We start from the raw sequence: 15081 nt of genomic DNA on the forward strand, positions 1-15081 counted from the left end.
TTAGGAAAAAATGTTCTACAAGTTCCTTAATTGTTCTACCGAATCTCACAAGAAGCAGATAGAAGATTTCAGTTGGGTTTAAAAGATTGATAAGCAGATTTCAAAATGGCTCCAGGGCAGATCTTCAAACCATAAATAATACTCTCACTGAGAAATCATGCTTCGAAATATTTTAACTATCTGGAGAGAGTGCTCCTTTCTCAGAAAATTATATGATGACCTCTCCTTTAAAATAAACTAAATTTATGTATACGTTAATAGTAAATAATTGGTATTCTCAATTTCATACATAATTGGTTTATTTTTCTGTCTTTGACTATTGACTAAGAAAGCACAGGCATCCATCTTAAAACGCCACAGGTAAGACGTCTTCAGAGGCCACCCCTCTAGACTGTGTCATGGAGGTATTGTCTGTGTGCACCCTCATAGAGGTGGTGGAAGAAGGTGCATATAATTTTCCCAGAAAAGGATATTGCAGTGAATTATATTTTGCTAGATAAGTAGATGACTAGAGATAAATAGAGATAGCTAAGGTAGAGGAAGAGATAGTCAGTGAATGGACTCAGATAAAGAATGCCTTAATTGTGTACTGGCTCTGCTACTCCTAACTGAACTTGAGCGCATCGGTTACTCTCTTTTTATGAAAATACGATTGTAAAACCTATGAGATGATGGATGACAAAGTAATCTAATATTAGTGACTCAAATGGCACATCCTTGTTTAAATAATCCTAATGCAGTCTGACACATCCTTTAAAACACATGGGGAAAAAGGAGATAATGAAACTCCCGGTTGGAATAATGTGTGTTTGTCTATTCACCTAATTCTTCTTCCTTGAGAAAGAACTGTATTTGACCCAGCATTTTGAAAAGTTGTACCAATATTTGTATACAGCTTTCATATTTTTTTTTTCTCTAATAGGTGCTTTTTTTTCTGAAGCTTTGGTAGTGTAACGGTAAGAGTCCTGGAATTGGAAAAGCAAATCCAGAAGTTGAGTTCCATGACTTTTTTGCTGTTTGCCTTTGGGTAAGTCTATGATATCCAGTTTCTGCATCTCTCAATTTTGTTATAAAGACTAAATAAGGTAGTATACATGTACACATGTACAGCTAGACTGTAAATCACTATTCAAGTATGTGTTGTTTTCATCATGTTTCTATAGAAAAGAGGAAACTTTTCTATTATGTAATAAGTTTTTAATTTACAAACTATAAACTTGATTACAATTTGTACTTGCCTTTGGCCATGCTGTGTTTTTTCTAATCGACGAGTAACTGTCATGCAAGAGGTTGGGGGGAAAAGAAAACCTGCATTCTTTACATAGCCCTTGCATTTAAGAGGTTAAAAAATTGTTTTAGGTCACAGACACCTCTGGTTTTCACAGTTTATCATGGTTTCATTTGAGCTTGGTGCCATGAAAGGTGTGATTGGTCTTAATATAGAGTTTTACTTCTAATTATTATTATTATTATTATTATTATTTTGAGACAGTCTCGCTCTGTCGCCCAGGCTGGACACTCTGCTCACTGCAGGCTCCGCCTTCTGGGTTCACGCCATTCTCCTGCCTCAGCCTCCTGAGTAGCTGGGACTACAGGCGCCCGCCACCATGCCCGGCTAAGTTTTCGTATTTTTAGTAGGGACAGGGTGTCACCGTGTTAGCCAGGATGGTCTTGATTTCCTGAGCTCGTGATCCGCCTGCCTCAGTCTCCCAAAGTGCTGGGATTACAGGCGTGAGCCACCGCGCCCGGCCAGTTTTACTTCTTAAAGAAAACATCCAAGACAGAAAGATGTGCTTTGTTGTTGTGGTAGTAGAAGGAAGGAAGGAAGGAAGGAAGGAAGGAAGGAAGGAAGGAAGGAAGGAAGGAAGGGAGGAAGGAAAGAAGGAAGGAAGGGAGAGAGAGAAAGAGAGAGAGAAAGAAAGAGAGGAAGGAAAGGAAGGAAGGAAGAAAGCAAGGAAGAAAGGAAAGAAGGAATAAAGGAAGAAAGAAAAAGAAGGGGGGGACAGAGAGAGAGGAGGAAAAGGTAAAAAACATATATTAAATGTTGACACTGGCACCAATATTGAGAAAAGTATCTTCTAAAATAGGAGGTAAACAATACTACATTTTACTGTGCTTAAGCATTGTTTTAATGTCCACCAAATGTAGGCACAGAAAAAAACCAACATACACACATTTTACAGACTCTGACTAAAGGGGAAAACAATTCTAAAGCAGATGTTTCTTTTCTCCCTTTTGAACAAATATTTTATTGAAATTCTTCACACCAGACTTTATTAATTAATCTGAAAAAGAGAGTGACGGGTGATGCTGATTCTAATCACAGGAAACAGATAACAAACTGTGGTCCATTTTTCCTGTCTCTGTCTGACATCAGCATCTGGTTCCTTGGCAGGCTCTGTCAACCTTTGCGCTGACATCCTAGGAGCTGCCTCAGCTCTGTCAGTTTCCTGGATGTCGCCGTTGGGCTGAGGCTCACCACAATCATTTTATTTTGTTGTTACTCGCACTGGGTCTTAATGAAATTCTTCCTTCTGCTTCTGCAATCATAGAAACATTATATGCAAAGTCAACTTAGTGATATTTTTCTTTAATCCTGAGATGTCCATTTAAGTGCTTTATTTTTTAAGGTTGAATTTTATCTTAGATATGCTTTGAATTAGCCTAGAAGGATGGCTAAATGCAGGAGAGTCAAATAACTCAAAAGCAAAGCAAGAAGTTATTTACACGGCCGTAGGAGTGCATAATGGGCCCACTGATGTGAAACCAAACTAAGGAAGGCTAGAATGAAAGGAAATGCCCCTAAATTTAGTCTCATTACTGGATTTCTTTGCTGAGGAAGGGGAGGACAAACCCAAGGTGGTGTCTAACACAATTGATCAAGAATTTAAAAACCTAGTACAGAGGGGAAATAGGAACAATCAAGGGATTACTCTTCTCACTTTCAAAAGTTTAAAGTTGCAATTAAATTGAATATAGTCATGGAATCTTGGAATGGTTTCAAGTGAAACACTATGTGTTGCAAATTAGACTATAAGACATTAGTAGCAATCATGTTAAAAATGTTGTCTTTGTTATGTATTTCGTATCATATATTTAATTTACATAATTTACTTAATGATCACAGCCATGCTACTGCTTCCTGGCAAGGAAAGATGGTATGAACCAAAGGGTATTTAAGTTATTAAAAATTTCAGTATTTTCACTTCAAAGCAGAGTTTTGGTCCTGGCTTCAAATTGTGGAAATGTTTTTTAAAATAGATTTGTTTTTGTCTTTTTATAGTAAAATACATATATTTTGCATTATAAAATATTCAAACTATATTGAAAGTCATAAATATGGAATCTTCTCCATTTTCTTTCCCTTATACAATCTCCTCCCAAGAGATATCTACTGATCAACATTCTTTCTATGCATTTACATGTGTACAATTTACACAAAAAATCTATTTTTTAGACGTAAATAGGATCATAATATGTGTGTTAGGACACTCGGTTTGATATACAACAAAAATGTTCTGGAGACGTTTTAATGTCAATTCATACTTTTTTTTTTATACCTGCATCATATTCCATATTGTGACTATTCTATGGATACATAACATACAGTTCCCCTTTTGAAGGACACTTGGGTCATTTCGAATATTTCAGAATGATGAGACAATATCACAATAAACCTTCTTATATATTCATAGGATTGTGCACATGTGTAAATATTTATTAAGAATAGAATTGGAGCTTCTGGATTTAAAGATAGAACCATTTAAATTATTGGTGTATATTACCAAATAGACTCAGTGAAATGTTTACTAATGTATTCTCCATCAATATTAGTTAGAGGTTCTGTTTCCCCACATCATTTTCCAACTCTTCCAAATGTTTATCTCTCTAATGAGATACCTCATTGTGTTTTTAGTATATATTTCCCTGATTATGAATAAAGGTGAACTACTTTCATTTTTTTCACTTATATTTATTCTACTGTGAATTGACTAATTAAATCTTAGACTCATTTTCCATTTAGTACATTTCATTTTCCAAGTTATATATGAGGATACTATGTATTCTGGATAATAAATCTTTGTTTATTAAATATGGTACCAATTTTGGCTTCAAGCCATAATTTATATCTTAATTTTTTGATAGTTGACTTTATCATAATGAAGTTTTAAATTTTGACATAGTGAAATGTGTTGATATATGGCTTTTGGTTTTGGCTCTTTTTAGGTAGAGTTTTCATAATTCAAAGCTACTCAGAATTTTATTTGATATTTGTCTTTAACAGTGGTTTGTTTAGTTGTCTCTTCTTTAAACCATTAGTGTGTATTGCAGTGTGTAACATGGAGTAGTGTTCTAACTCAATTTTTTATTCTTCACTTATAGCAGTAATTTTCCACCAATTGTTGACTAAGAAATAATTTCTTAAATTATTTAAAATGCCCTTTATCTTAAATTTAAATCTCTTTAAACAAGTTGTTTTATTTCATTCTATTTCCTTTGTTGATTTGTTTTACTGCAACCCAAAATGATAAATACTGCAGTTTTATTTATTTTTTGTTTTTTTTTTGTTTTTATTATTATACTTTAAGTTTTAGGGTACATGTGCACAATGTGCCGGTTAGTTACATATGTATACATGTGCCATGCTGGTGCGCTGCACCCACTAACTCGTCATCTAGCATTAGGTATAACTCCCAATGCTATCCCTCCCCACTACCCCCACCCCACAACAGTCCCCAGAGTATGATGTTCCCCTTCCTGTGTCCATGTGTTCTCATTGTTCAATTCCCACCTATGAGTGAGAATATGCGGTGTTTGGTTTTTTGTTCTTGCGATAGTTTACTGAGAATGATGATTTCCAATTTCATCCATGTCCCTACAAAGGACATGAACTCATCAGTTTTTATGGCTGCATAGTATTCCATGGTGTATATGTGCCACATTTTCTTAATCCAGTCTATCATTGTTGGACATTTAGGTTGGTTCCAAGTCTTTGCTATTGTGAATAATGCCACAATAAACATACGTGTGCATGTGTCTTTATAGCAGCATGGTTTATAGTCCTTTGGGTATATACCCAGTAGTGGGATGGCTGGGTCAAATGGTATTTCTAGTTCTAGATCCCTGAGGAATTGCCACACTGACGTCCACAATGGTTGAACTAGTTTACAGTCCCACCAACAGTGTAAAAGTGTTCCTGTTTCTCCACATGCTCTCCAGCACCTGTTGTTTCCTGACTTTTTAATGATTGCCATTCTAACTGGTGTGAGATGGTATCTCATTGTGGCTTTGATTTGCATTTCTCTGATGGCCAGTGATGATGAGCATTTTTTCATGTGTTTTTTGGCTGCATAAATGTCTTCTTTTGAGAAGTGTCTGTTCATGTCCTTCACCCACTTTTTGATGGGGTTGTTTGTTTTTTTCTTGTAAATTTGTTTGAGTTCATTGTAGAATCTGGATATTAGCCCTTTGTCAGATGAGTAGGTTGTGAAAATTTTCTCCCATCTGTAGGTTGCCTGTTCACTCTGATGGTAGTTTCTTTTGCTGTGCAGAAGCTCTTGAGTTTAATTAGATCCCATTTGTCAATTTTGGCTTTTGTTGCCATTGCTTTTGGTGTTTTAGACATGAAGCCCTTGCCCATGCCTATGTCCTGAATGGTAATGCCTAGGTTTTCTTCTAGGGTTTTTATGGTTTTAGGTCTAATGTTTAAGTCTTTAATCCATCTTGAATTGATTTTTGTATAAGGGGTAAGGAAGGGATCCAGTTTCAGCTTTCTACATATGGCTAGCCAGTTTTCCCAGCACCATTTATTAAATAGGGAATCCTTTCCCCATTGCTTGTTTTTCTCAGGTTTGTCAAAGATCAGACAGTTGTAGATATGCGGCGTTATTTCTGAGGGCTCTGTTCTGTTCCATTGATCTATATCTCTGTTTTGGTACCAGTACCATGCTGTTTTGGTTACTGTAGCCTTGTAGTATAGTTTGAAGTCAGGTAGTGTGATGTCTCCAGCTTTGTTCTTTTGGCTTAGGATTGACTTGGCGATGCGGGCTCTTTTTTGCTTCCATATGAACTTTAAAGTAGTTTTTTCCAATTCTGTGAAGAAAGTCATTGGTAGCTTGATGGGGATGGCATTGAATCTGTAAATTACCTTGGGCAGTATGGCCATTTTCATGAGATTGATTCTTTCTACCCATGAGCATGGAATGTTCTTCCATTTGTTTGTATCCGCTTTTATTTCCTTGAGCAGTGGTTTGTAGTTCTCCTTGAGGAGGTCCTTCACATCCCTTGTAAGTTTGATTCCTAGGTATTTTATTCTCTTTGAAGCAATTGTGAATGGGAGTTCACTCATGATTTGGCTCTCTGTTTGTCTGTTGTTGGTTTATAAGAATGCTTGTGATTTTTGTACATTGATTTTGTATCCTGAGACTTTGCTGAAGTTGCTTATCAGCTTAAGGAGATTTTGGGCTGAGACAGTGGGGTTTTCTAGATATACAATCATGTCGTTTGCAAACAGGGACAATTTGACTTCCTCTTTTCCTAATTGAATACCCTTTATTTCCTTCTCCTGGCTGATTGCCCTGGCCAGAACTTCCAACACTATGTTGAATAGGAGTGGTGAGAGAGGGCATCCCTGTCTTGTGCCAGTTTTCAAAGGGAATGCTTCCAGTTTTTGCCCATTCAGTATGATATTGGCTGTGGGTTTGTCATAGATAGCTCTTATTATTTTGAAATACGTCCCATGAATACCTAATTTCTTGAGAGTTTTTAGCATGAAGCGTTGTTGAAATTTGTCAAAGGCCTTTTCTGCATCTATTGAGATAATCATGTGGTTTTGTCTTTGGTTCTGTTTATATGCTGGATTACATTTATTGATTTGCATATATTGAACCAGCCTTGCATCCCAGGGATGAAGCCCACTTGATCATGGTGGATAAGCTTTTTGATGTGCTGCTGGATTCGTTTTGCCAGTATTTTATGGAGGATTTTTGCATCAATGTTCATCAAGGATATTGGTCTAAAATTCTCTTTTTTGGTTGTGTCTCTGCCCGGCTTTGGTAGCAGCATGATGCTGGCCTCATAAAATGAGTTAGGGAGGATTCCCTCTTTTTCTGTTGATTGGAATAGTTTCAGAAGGAATGGTACCATTTCCTCCTTGTACCTCTGGTAGAATTCGGCTGTGAATCCATCTGGTCCTGGACTCTTTTTGGTTGGTAAGCTGTTGATTATTGCCACAATTTCAGATCCTGTTATTGGTCTATTCAGAGATTCAACTTCTTCCTGGTTTAGTCTCGGGAGGGTGTATGTGTCGAGGAATTTATCCATTTCTTCTAGATTTTCTAGTTTATTTGCGTAGAGGTGTTTGTAGTATTCTCTGATGGTATTTTGTATTTCTGTGGGATTGGTGGTGATATCCCGTTTATCATTTTTTATTGCGTCTATTTGATTCTTCTCTCTTTTCTTCTTTATTAGTCTTGCTAGCGGTCTATCAATTTTGTTGATCCTTTCAGAAAACCAGCTTCTGGATTCATTAGTTTTTTGAAGGGTTTTTTGTGTCTCTATTTCCTTCAGTTCTGCTCTGATTTTAGTTATTTCTTGCCTTCTGCTAGCTTTTGAATGTGTTTGTTCTTGCTTTTCTAGTTCTTTTAATTGTGATGTTAGGGTGTCAATTTTGGATCTTTCCTGCTTTCTCTGGTGGGCATTTAGTGCTATAAATTTCCCTCTACACACTGCTTTGAATGCATCCCAGAGATTCTGGTATGTTGTGTCTTTGTTCTCATTGGTTTCAAAGAACATCTTTATTTCTGCCTTCATTTCGTTATGTACCCAGTAGTAATTCAGGAGCAGGTTGTTCACTTTCCATGCAGTTGAGCGATTTTGAGTGAGTTTCTTAATCCTGAGTTCTAGTTTGATTGCACTGTGGTCTGAGAGATAGTTTGTTATAATTTCTATTCTTTTACATTTGCTGAGGAGAGCTTTACTTCCAAGTATGTGGTCAGTTTTGGAATAAGTAAGTGTGGTGTGGTGCTGAAAAAAATGTATATTCTGTTGATATGGGGCGGAGAGTTCTGTAGATGTCTATTAGGTCTGCTTGGTGCAGAGCTGAGTTCAACTCCTGGGTATCCTTGTTGACTTTCTGTCTCATTGATCTGTCTAATGTTGACAGTGGGGTGTTAAAGTCTCCCATTATTAATGTATGGGCGTCTAAGTCTCTTTGTAGGTCACTCAGGACTTGCTTTATGAATCTGGGTGCTCCTGTATTGGGTGCGTATATATTTAGGATAGTTAGCTCTTCTTGTTGAATTGATCCCTTTACCATTATGTAATGGCCTTCTTTGTCTCTTTTGATCTTTGTTGGTTTAAAGTCTGTTTTATCAGAGACTAGGATTGCAACCCCTGCCTTTTTTTGTTTTCCGTTTGCTTGGTAGATCTTCCTCCATCCTTTTATTTTGAGCCTATGTGTCTCTGCACGTGAGATGGGTTTCCTGAATACAGCACACTGATGGGTCTTGACTCTTTATCCAATTTGCCAGTCTGTGTCTTTTAATTGGAGCATTTAGTCCATTTACATTTAAAGTTAATATTGTTATGTGTGAATCTGATCATGTTATTATGATGTTAGCTGGTTATTTTGCTCGTTAGTTGATGCAGTTTCTTCCTAGTCTCGATGGTCTTTACATTTTGGCATGATTTTGCAGCAGCTGGTTCCAGTTGTTCCTTTCCATGTTTAGTGCTTCCTTCAGGAGCTCTTTTAGGGCAGGCCTGGTGGTGACAAAATCTCTCAGCATTTGCTTGTCTGTAACGTATTTTATTTCTCCTTCACTTATGAAGCTTAGTTTGGCTGGATATGAAATTCTGGGTTGAAAATTGTTTTCTTTAAGAATGTTGAATATTGGCCCCCACTCTCTTCTGACTTGTATGGTTTCTGCCGAGAGATCAGCTGTTAGTCTGATGGGCTTCCCTTTGTGGGTAACCCGACCTTTGTCTCTGGCTGCCCTTAACATTTTTTCCTTCATTTCAACTTTGGTGAATCTGACAATTATTTGTCTTGGAGTTGCTCTTCTCGAGGAGTATCTTTGTGGCGTTCTCTGTATTTCCTGAATCTGAACGTTGGCCTGCCTTGCTAGATTGGGGAAGTTCTCCTGGATAATATCCTGCAGAGTGTTTTCTAACTTGGTTCCATTCTCCCCATTACTTTCAGGTACACCAATCAGACGTAGATTTGGTCTTTTCACATAGTCCCATATTTCTTGGAGGCTTTGCTCATTTCTTTTTATTCTTTTTTCTCTAAACTTCCCTTCTCGCTTCATTTCATTCATTTCGTCTTCCATTGCTGATACCCTTTCTTCCAGTAGATCGCGTCAGCTTCTGAGGCTTCTGCATTCTTCATGTAGTTCTCGAGCCTTGGTTTTCAGCTCCTTTAAGCACTTCTCTGTATTGGTTATTCTAGTTATACATTCTTCTAAATTTTTTTCAAAGTTTTCAACTTCTTTGCTTTTGGTTTGCATGTCCTCCCGTAGCTCAGAGTAATTTGATCATCTGAAGCCTTCTTCTCTCAGCTCGTCAAAGTCATTCTCCGTCCAGCTTTGTTCTGTTGCTGGTGAGGAACTGTGTTCCTTTGGAGGAGGAGAGGCACTCCGTTTTTTAGAGTTTCCAGTTTTTCTCTTCTGTTTTTTCCCCATCTTTGTAGTTTTATCTACTTTTGGTCTTTGATGATGGTGATGTACAGATGGGTTTTTGGTGTGGATGTCCTTTCTGTTTGTTAGTTTTCCTTCTAACAGATAGGACCCTCAGCTGCAGGTCTGTTGGAGTACCCTGCCTTGTGAGGTGTCAGTGTGCCCCTGCTGGGGGGTGCCTCCCAGTTAGGCTGCTTGGGGGTCAGGGGTCAGAGACCCACTTGAGGAGGCAGTCTGCCCGTTCTCAGATCTCCAGCTGCGTACTGGGAGAACCACTGCTCTCTTCAAAGCTGTCAGACAGGGACATTTAAGTCTGCAGAGGTTACCGCTGTCTTTTTGTTTGTCTGTGCCCTGCCCCCAGAGGTGGAGCCTACAGAGGCAGGCAGGCCTCCTAGAGCTGTGGTGGGCTCCACCCAGTTCAAGCTTTCTGGCTGCTTTGTTTACCTAAGCACGCCTGGGCAATGGCGGGCGCCCCTCCCCCAGCCTCGCTGCTGCTTTGCAGTTTGATCTCAGACTGTTGTGCTAGCAATCAGCGAGACTCCGTGGGCATAGGACCCTCCGAGCCAGGTGTGGGATATAATCTTGTAGTGCGCCATTTTTTAAGCCCTTCGGAAAAGGGCAGTATTCGAGTGGGAGTGACCCGATTTTCCAGTTGCTGTCTGTCACCCCTTTCTTTGACTAGGAAAGGGAACTCCCTGACCCCTTGCGCTTCCCAAGTGAGGCAATGCCTCGCCATCCTTTGGCTGGCGCACGGTGCATGCACCCACTGACCTGCGCCCACTGTCTGGCACTCCCTAGTGAGATGAACCTGGTACCTCAGATGGAAATGCAGAAATCACCGTCTTCTGCGTCGCTCACGCTGGGAGCTGTAGACCGGAGCTGTTCCTATTCGGCCATCTTGGCTCCTCAATACTGCAGTTTTATAAAGATACCCTCATTTGTAAGTAAGTAATTTATTGTTTTTCTCGTAAGTAATAATAGTGATATTATTTTTCATTAAATTAAAATAAGAAGAAATCAACTAGCTTATAAACCGTTCTATATTCCTATATCTTCAAACAAATCTATTTTGAAAGTGCAAAATAACAAAATTCGAGATGGTGTGGTAGACATGGGCGAGTTAAAAGTCAGTCTAACTTTCTTTTGTTATTAAGCTGAATCATTCCTAGTAAGCCAAGAAAAGCTTGGTTCTATCCTGTGCTGGCCTGTGTAATTTGAAAGTCAGGCTCTTTCTTGGTTTTCTGTCAGTTTCTGTTCAAATGGACGTGGTTTCCTCAATTGCCATATTAAAAGCTAAATACACTGAACAGTTTATGGGTCTTTTGTGAATGATTTACAAACTAACTGTGCAGCCAGACAACTATTGTCATTTCATCAGTGATGAAATTTCTCTCAGGGCAAATTTTGGCTGAGAGGAAACTTCAGTGGATGTTATTCATGTGTGTAAGTGTGCCAGAGAGCGATCCAAAGTATATTCCCGCTTATCACACCCCATTAATAGTAAAAGAAAAACACAAACTCCTGAGATGAATTGTCTTATTTCTTTTAGAGTACTCTGCTTGGAATAATATGCCTTTATTGGAATGATTTTACACCAATCAAAATGAAAAGAGCTAGTCATGCCGGGGATATTCCTATTCATTTTTTCATTCATTTATGCATTTATTTGAAACACATCAGTTGAATATCTGATATAAGTGGTATGATGTAATTGGGTGGTTATCACACCTAATGGGGAACTGAGGAAATTTGCATGGAAAAGAGGATGTTCATAAGGACGTCATTACTGAAGGGTATAGTGTGCTTCTTGGCGTCTAGAATCTAGAAGGGGTTTGGGACACTGAAAATCTCAGCATAAACTTCTGCTCTGATAGTCCAAGGGCAATCCTGTGACAAAGTTCATTGGTACTAAAGGCATTAGAAGGAAACACAAGCTAGGGGAGGGGCACACTAATTGGTAAAGAAATATGAAGAGCTCTTCTCACATCCCTCAGCGGACAGATACTACACCCAAAAATATGACTCTGTATTTTAAAAGTGCAGAGAAACATGAATGCAATTCACTTCTTTATTAGTTTCTTGTTGCTGCTAGAAGAAATTATCTCGAGTATAGTGGCTTAAACAACATGCATTTATGATCTTACAGTTCTGGAGTTCTGAAGTCCAAAATGGGCTTCTTCTGGAAGCTTTAGGGGAGAATCTCTTTCCGTTCTTTTTCCAGCTTCTAGAGGTTTCCTGGTCCCCTCCTCTCATCAGAGTCTGAAATTACATTGTTCTGATCTGAACTTTCATCCTCAAGGGCTTCTTACTTCCTCTCCTTCCTATTACATCTCCTGCACCCACTCAGACTCCTCTGCCTTCTTTCACTTACAAGGACCCTGGTGATTACATTGGGTCCACATAGGTCATCCAGGAAAATCTCCCATTCTCAAGGCCCTTCATTTAATCACACCTGAAAGGTCTTTTATCTACATAAAGTAACATATTCCCAGGTTCCAGGGATTCAGATTTGGACATCTCTGAGAGGCCATTATTCTCCTTACCATATGTATTAGGCCATTCTTGCATTGCTATAAAGAAATACCTAAGACTGGCGAATTTTTAAAGAAAAGAGGTTTAATAGGCTCACAGTTCTGCAGCCTGTACAGGAAGCATGATACTGGCATCTGCTCAGTTTCTGGGGAGGCCTCAGGTAACTTACAGTTAAGGCAGAAGGCAAAGAGGGAGCAGGCAGGTTATGTGGCCAGAGCAGGAGCAAGACATGAGGACAGCAGCAACTGGACAGTCCAAAACCATTAATCCAATCACCTCTCACCAGCCCCCACACCCAACATTGGGGATTACAATTCAACATGAGATTTGGGCAGGGAAACACATCCAAAATGTATCACCATACCCTCCAACAAGTTTACTTTCTGATTACATCAGCCAAAATCAGCTTCAGTTGTTTTCAGTGAAGAACAATGATTGAAACACCTGAGTTTCAGGTGTGCTTAGTGTAACCAAAGACCACCCTAGACCTACTGAGTAAGATTGTCTGAAAGTAGACAAGTGAATCTGCATTTATTTTTGGCCAGGTGATTCTGATGCATAGTAAATATATGGATCTATTATTTTAAAGTCACATTTATATAAAAATAGTTTTTAGAGTCTCTTTCAAGAATGTGCTTATAATTTGCATTTTCAGCTTACTGTAGGGCAGTTTGGAAAGTAATGGGATTTAGTGCAAAGATCCTAGACTTTGGAACCAGACTTCAAGTTGAATATCTGCTGTCATCCGGTTTTAGCTCTAATCCTTGTATTAGTCTGTTTTCATTCTTCATGCTCCTATAAAGATACTACCTGAGACTGGGTTATTTATAAAAAAAAAAAAAAAAAAGAAGTTTAATTGACCTACAGTTCTGCATGGATGGAGAGGCCTCAGGAAACTTACAATCACAGCAGAAGGTGAAGGGGATGCAAGGCATGTCTTACTTGGTGGTAGGAGAAAGAGAATGTGAAAGAGGATGCACTAGACACTTATTAAACAACCAGATCTCATGAAAACTTCCTCACTATCACAAGAACAGCGTGGGAGAAACCACCCCATGATCCAATTACCTCCCACCAAGGTCCTCCCTCAATACCTGGGGATTATAATTCGAGAGATTTGCGTGGGGACACAGAGTCAGACCATATCAATCCTTCTCAGCTCTTTCTATTCACAATTAAGATTGATCAAGTCCATTTCCCTCTAACAGCATGTTTTCTCATTCATAAAACGGGCCAATATCACCTACCCTCAGTATACTAATATAAAGGTGAAATAAGGTATTTATTCAACAAATAACAGTGCCTAAAGCATAATAGGTATACCAAAAATAGTTATTTAACAAAATGCTGTACAATACATATATCCATGTAAAACAATATCAACTACAGTATATAATTAACTTTATATACTGTAGTTGAAATTTTTCTCAACTTTCTTACACTTTTGCATTATCTAACTATCCTTTAGTGAGAACAGAGATCCAGAAATTATTTCAACCCCTCCTCTGTCCAGATGTCTTTTTTCTCTGCATTCTTAACTTCTACAACTTCCGGATGCAGGCTCTGTTGCCTGTTGATTTTTGCCCAGAGTCTTTGATGAAGAGGCTGTGGCATGTTAATCTCTGTAATACATTTTTCTGTGGGCTTTTTCAGCCAGTCTCTCTTTCATCTGGACCTCCTTTAGCCTTCAAAGGCACAATTCAGGGCCAAACCTGAGGTAAGTTTAAGGCCTGGAGTAAATCACACTGGGGGGGGCCCCTTCCTTTCTGGTTTAAAGGAGAAAGCGAGAGGTGATAAGACATAAAGAGAAGGGGTCCTTAAGCTTAAGAAGCATGAAGGCAAAAGCATCAGTATTCCAGGTGCCTGGATTCTGTGTTCTCTAACATTTGTGGGATAATTGAACACATTTGCTGTTACAGTCTCTGAAATTCAGAACTGGGTAATTGTTAAATATTTTTTAAAATAAAGAATTGGGATCAGAGGCTTTCCAATGGTATTTCTAGAAAACTATCAGTAAATTTCTTACTTGTCCTTCAAACATTATTTCATAGTCAAACATATGTTATTTTCAATTCCCCAAAACTGACATACACATTTATAGTTGGCATCTGATAAGGTTATTTTTAGAAAGAGAAACTGAACTGTATTAGTGCTGGAAAAAAAGAGCCAACCACAATCATAATACATCCAGGAAAATAAGTGAAACATCTGGTCAACCAGCTGTATTTTGATGTACGCATATCATAAGACTAAATTTACTAATTTTTGTGAATGATTTTCGCTCTCTGCCTAAATATATTGATTATAACTCCATTTTCTTTGGAATGTGTATGTATGTAATTAGAAATGAGTACAAAGACACCCTAGCAGGTGGACCACTACAGTGCTCTGTTGAGAGTTTAGGTCAGATTTCTATGACAGAATGTCAGGTATACTACAAAAAAATTAGTAACATTTTTTATGAAATGCCTAATAATTCATTTGAATTCAACTTTGATTAGGAAAAGTCAATTTCTTTGTTCCTAAACAAAGACTTCTAAATAAATTTGTAAACAAGATGTCTAAACAAATATGTAAAAAATCAACCTATATTCATCTCCCTTAACTATTTCCCAGTTAGAATTAACAGATGCTTTTGAGGGCAGTGTCTATAGAACTATTTATTTTATCTCACCTAATTAACATATTTCAGCTTTAGAGGGGCTAAAACACTCACAGAGTAGTTCCCGTGATTTTAAACTCGGTTTCTCAGTGTCTTGCCCTGCAGGAAAATGAAGTAGAGAAGTATATTTCTACTTCTTAAAAGGACAAGAACTACTCCTTTTTCTTTTCTTCCTAAATCTTTTTTTAATTCAAAATAAAGGTATTACATTAA

At 38.2% G+C, this 15081-nt stretch overlaps 1 long non-coding RNA gene across 1 annotated transcript in view; it reads left to right on the forward strand.

The window, feature by feature from the left end:
* The first annotated feature begins 922 nt into the window (after window positions 1-922).
* Window positions 923-15081, forward strand: part of LOC134757137 (uncharacterized) — a 90240-nt gene continuing 76081 nt past the window's right edge. The window contains exon 1 of the long non-coding RNA XR_010130809.1: window positions 923-1027. This is a non-coding gene — a long non-coding RNA (uncharacterized lncRNA). The remainder of the gene's footprint in view (window positions 1028-15081) is intronic.

This window comes from Gorilla gorilla, chromosome 15 (assembly GCF_029281585.2).
Source record: "Gorilla gorilla gorilla isolate KB3781 chromosome 15, NHGRI_mGorGor1-v2.1_pri, whole genome shotgun sequence".
Lineage (NCBI taxonomy): Eukaryota > Metazoa > Chordata > Mammalia > Primates > Hominidae > Gorilla > Gorilla gorilla.